The following is a 5,716-nucleotide window of genomic DNA, read 5'->3' on the forward strand; positions in this document are numbered from 1 at the left end:
TTTTTTTATACCTACAGCACCTGGTCTTCCTAGATGGTCTCCCATCCAAGTACTAACCAGGCCTGACCCTGCTTAGCTTCCGAGATTAGATGAGATTGGGCTTGTTCAGGATAGTATGGCCATAGACAAATTCTGTAATATTAAAATCCATGTGTTCCATGTATAATTTTGTGTAGCTGTATCAATATTGAATAAATTTGTTAGTATAATCTCAAATTATAGTTTCCCAATTATGTAATGCACATTCTCACATTTGCAAATATTGAAGTAGTTTAAAGAACCTAGAGTGTGAGCCTTCAATAATACTGAGGACTGCCCTTAAAGACTTCATGTATCTAGACTCTAGGAAAAAAATAAAGATATCAGAAGTTAAAGGAGAAAAAAAAATTCAAACTCAGAACTCCAGAATCTTTCCATTATGCAGATGAGTGAAATGTTTCTCTTCAGTCTATTGTTTATCATTTTTAATATCATTTGTAACCTTGTTGAGCTTGTAAAAATTTAATCTAAATGACATCCAGGGTCATCCTGCCTCTCAAAACCTAGGCGCAACTACTCCTTGTCTCCAGCACGCCTCATAGTGAAAGTCCAATTCCCTCTTCAAGATTTCTGTGTTTTCCTCTGGGGCTCATATTTCTGTGACCACTTCTTACCTCAGCTGACTTCTTGACATGTTACAACTTTTCCTTTATTGCCATCTGGGTTCTTGAATTACCTTCCTTAGTTTTATACACTAACAAACGAAGCTTATACACGCAAAACTTTTGTGTAGCAGGTTTTACAGAAAGTTGATAGAAATTAAGAAATAGACAGGGTTTGCACTGCTGACCTACAGACCTTCCCATGAGCGAGGACTAACTGCTTACCAAGAGGTGTATTACCAGTTCAAAGGAGCACAGATTATGGCTTTCACTTGGATTCCCATCACTCAAGAGCCTCCTCAGTTGCTCATATACCATCCCAACCGTGAAAAGAACCACGCATAAGAAAAAAAATAAATAAATAGCAACAGCACCTGCAGAACCCAGCGCCAGGGAGGGAAAAACAAGCAGAATGCCCCAAACTCGGAGCTCATTGTAAACTAGAACTGCTAGAGAAGAAAAATGACAGCTTTGATTTTTGAATGAGATTAAAAAAAAAAGTACTTAAAGAAATTCAGTTCCATTATGGAAAAAAAAAAAAAAAAGACCCTGAAATTCAGAGTTTTTTTCTTTTTTCTTTTTCTTTTTAACTTTACAAATTCTACAGATGAATCGAAGGAGTTGTTATTCTCTGTTGAGAACTGAGTTTGGACTGTATGATCAAGTAAAAGATATCTCAACACAGAAAGTAAAAATACAGAGAGATGAAAATTATGAGAGAAATATCTGAAAAGAGCTTGGAGGACAGATGCAGAGACCTAGCAAATGAATAATAAGCGTAATAAGAATAACAAGGGAGGGAAAAGAAACATGTAGGAATGAACATTTAAAGTGTTTATTGATGTCGACTGTAATTTAAAAAGTAAAAAAAAATTAAAATAAATTAAAATTAGAACAATAAAGTGCTCACTGAGTTCCAAGCAGAATTGATGGGGCTGGGGGCAGGGGCAGGAATAAACAAACCAAAAACTCCACTTAAGCATATCCTGGCAGAATTCCTAAATTCAAGCATAAAAAAATGTATAAATTGTGAGACATAAAACTATGTTATGTACAAAAGAAATGGCCAACAGAAATTAGACTGATGTATTAGAAAGAAGAAAATGAAGAATGAAACCCATACAACGCTGAAGGAAGAGGATTGTAACCCAAAATCCTGCCCATGGCTGAGACAGCCACTTGTGAGAAGAGTGTGGGCAAATAGGCAAGGACCCAGGGCTTCTGTGACCCTCATAGTTTAAGCTATTATTGTTTTGTGCTTAATTGGCTCTATTATCCTATTCCCTCAAGCAAAGTGTACTTTTAAACATTTCTCCTGGAACTTGCTTTACAGGTATTCCTTCAGAACCGGACTAATGTACTTTCTTAATCTTTGACTATAAGTTACATGACAACAAAAACAATTGAAACATTTAGTTAAAGCCTATACCTATATCCTAATTAAGAATGAAATGATTTACTTCTAGCTGTCAAAAACACTAGGGGCATTAAAATCACAAGGGGCTGGGCTACAAGAGAGTAATGCCTAGAAAAACGGGAAAATATGATAGGATCATTGAAATTTAATGAGGAAAATTGAAAGAATTAATAGTACTTTGATCAACTCACCAGAATTCAGGGAGAGAGAGAGAGAAAAAAAAAAACAAGGTAACCTAAGTGATATTCATGAGGTAAGATGAAAGAAATAAAACCAAAAATATTAATAAATGTGAATGGACTGGATTCTTCTTTTAAAGACAAAGATTGTTAGACTTTAAAAAGCTGATGTATCTCATTTTCAAACACACTTAAAGGTGATTTTTTTAATATTGAAAAGAAAGAAATTAGACATAGATATGAAGAAAATATAATTTTTAAAAAATGGAACAAAAGGAGAAGAGAAAAAGTAGAAATACAATTATAAGTAAAACAACATTTAGGACTAAAAGCATTCATTAGGACAAGAGGAAGGTGTAAAGGCACTGTTTATGAAAAGGATGTAATAATCATAAATTTATATGTATCCAATATCTAAAGAGATAAATATAGGAAGAAAACATTAGAAATATTTTTTAAAAAATAAGATATAAACCTTGATTTCATAGTAGGTTATTTTAACAATTGGTTTTATTACATAACATTTACATTTTTATTTATGCCTGTATTTGGTGTAGTTGGCCATGTTTATGTTTTGATATATACCCTCAGGTACAGTTAATCTTAGGAGAAAGGTGTCTGTAGATATTAAGTTTAATTATAAACATTACAATTGGGTTTGTCTGTCTTGTGGATTGGTGATCTCAGCACACTACACTGCCCCTCTGAGGCAAGAGGATCCCATGGACCACTGAGGAAGAGAGCAGCATGGAGGGCACTTTGGGACCTTTTTGAAGAAATGTTCAGTCAATGATGATGCAGTGTGGCCTCAGGCTGGTCCTTCCAACATGGATCTCCAGCAGAGACTGTCTGGTTCCTTAGGACAGGGCTTTTGAACCTCTCTATCTCCCCAATGCCCGACATTAGTGAGATAATGAATGAAGACTGAGCATCCTGAAGGGAGACCTAGAGACTCTCTGTCCCTTCCACTGGCTGATCCCTAGATTCAATCCTGGTACTTAACAAACATTCATCTCTCTTCAGTTTCAACAGCAAACATTTTTTGAGCATACAACATGTACAAGATCCTGTTCTGGTCTTCTTTTTGAGAACACGTTTTTCCAAGATTTCCCTCAGGTCTGGTAAGTGAACCAAAGTACTAGGACCGATGTTTGGCTTCTAAATGCTTCACATCTGGGGCTATCTGGCAGTAGTCTATAGACAGTGCTGACCCATGGCTTAGCTTCCATCGAGCTGAGGCAAAACTCAGAGATAAGAGCAATCCAGCGAGTTTTCAGTGAAGCTAAAGCTATTCCACTTAGAAGGTGGTTCTTTATCCTGATGATGTGGTCTTCCTCTTTTTGGTTTAAAAGTGGCCTTTCTTTTTGAAATGATGGCAGCATTTTTTAAAATGTTATTACTTGAAAAATAAAAGTTTGACAACCCATGACTCCCAAATAAATTAATATATGTACGGGTATATGATGCATTACTCCGTTAATTCAAATATGTAAGGATCCCCGTTCTCTATGGTTTCCTTTCTGTAGCTCCAAGGACAATCCATGCTAAAGGGTTATAATATAATGTTTCTGCAGTCACTTCCCACTCTTTGCAAACTCATCTTGACCAGCAAAGGATTAGTCCAGACATTCAAGGAGCCAGATTTACTTTGGACGGTTGGAGCTGCATAATACAGCTGCATTATTCCTACAAAATAAATTGGAATGCACACTTTTTATGAGGAAAACAATGAGGGTGTGAGGAGGATGAAGGTAAAGGGGGTCAAATATATGGCGACAAAAGGAGACTAGGCTTTGGGTGATGAGCACGTAATGCAGTATACAGATGATGTATTATAGATTGTACACTTTTTAAATGATATAAACCAATGTTACTCCAATAAATTTAATTTTAAAATATTTTAAATGTTTTAAAAGCTTTAAAAAGATAATGTAAATATATAACATTCAAAATCTAAATTTCCTTTGGTACAAATGGTTAAAAGACCCTAAAAAGACAGCTAAGCTGCCAAGTTGAAAGTAGCTGAAATGTGCCTGCTGGTATGTGAATCATTTCAATAAGGGATTTAGTTAAGGAATGGAGGTAAGGAATTATCAATATAAAGCACGAGTGAACATTATTAGTCAACTCATCATGCTAACAATAATGTGCAAGATGCAACAGCAAAGATAATCCAAAAATCTTTTATATTTGCTTTTGTACTATAACATTATTATTTGCAGTAGATTTATCTTCCCAACTATACTTGAGATTTGTTTGCCTTTTTTGGTATTCATTACTTGATGGATGGGGAAGACACCCAACAGCACCCTCAAGGGCACAGGGAAACCAGGGAGTTACATTTTCCAGAGATATTTTACAAAATAAATTGTGTCTGTGAGTAGGAGGCAGGCTTGGAACACTGAAAGCATGGAGTGAGGCCCATTCCAATACTTTTGATCACTCTGCAGGCCATCCGCCCACCCTACAGGTGGCCCATGAATAAGTAAAGTTGCAAACAGGCCTACTCAGTGCAATTAGGACCATTTCCTTCAGGCACATACCCCACCCCTCTAGAGCTAGTGTGGTTAGAGCACTGTGGATCACAGGCCTCAAAAAAGGAGTGCCTCTTTTCCAGGGCCCAAGTGAGAAAGACACACCTGAGCCCTGAGTGAGAGCCTCCTGGTCTTTTTGGGGTCAGAGGAATCCTGAAGCTATGTCACCCATATATGCTTTGAGACATGCTTTAGATGCTTTTTTCTGGATGCCCTGCAACTAAGAAAAGAAAAAACTGATTGTAGAACAGATCTGTGGTCAGTGGTGGCAGAGTCTACACAGAACTTTGCTTCATAGTGTCCTGGGAAAAACCTTTCGACTTATTGGCTTGGCTAGTCAGTATGGCTACATAGCTCATGGTGCTTTTGAACATATTGGTGATGTTGTAGTGTGTTCTGACCATCATCGAAGCCTACAATTCCAAATTCAGATATTGTCTTTGCAGAAAATCTTAGTTGGCATTTTTATGGCATCAAAAGAGGTGACATTGTGATTGCAAAAAAAAGTCCAAGTGATTCAAAATCAATTATTTGTAAAAGAGTAATTAGTTTAGAAGAAGACAAAAATATAGTCCATCAGATTTCTTTAAAAGTTATAGTTAGGTGTCAACAGATCATGTTTGGTTAGAAAGTAATAATCTACAGAATTCTACAGATTCTAGGTACTATGGGTCTATTCCATATGGACTAAGAAAAGGATGTAACTTCTTTGAGATTTGGCTTCTGAGTGATTTTGAATTTCTACATGACAGTCCTCATGGCCACAGATTTTCAGATGATTAGTATGTATTTATTCTTTTGATTTGATTATCATCCCCTGTTCAAGTGAATGTATTATTGCCACTGAATCATGTACTACCGAGAGAACAATTACTATTCAATAAAAAAGGAGAACCCCCAAATTTGGGGGACAAGTCCAAAGGAAGTTAATATGAATTAAGGGAA

At 36.3% G+C, this 5,716-nt stretch overlaps 2 pseudogenes; one reads left to right on the top strand and one right to left on the bottom strand.

Annotated features, from left to right (window-relative positions):
• Positions 1-5,554, top strand: part of LOC102887017 — an 18,077-nt pseudogene extending 12,523 nt beyond the window's left edge.
• LOC112485757 lies at positions 9-127 on the bottom strand (annotated as a pseudogene).
• Positions 5,555-5,716: the final 162 nt, after the last annotated feature.

This window comes from Pteropus alecto, unplaced genomic scaffold, assembly GCF_000325575.1.
Source record: "Pteropus alecto unplaced genomic scaffold, ASM32557v1 scaffold188, whole genome shotgun sequence".
Taxonomy (NCBI): domain Eukaryota; kingdom Metazoa; phylum Chordata; class Mammalia; order Chiroptera; family Pteropodidae; genus Pteropus; species Pteropus alecto.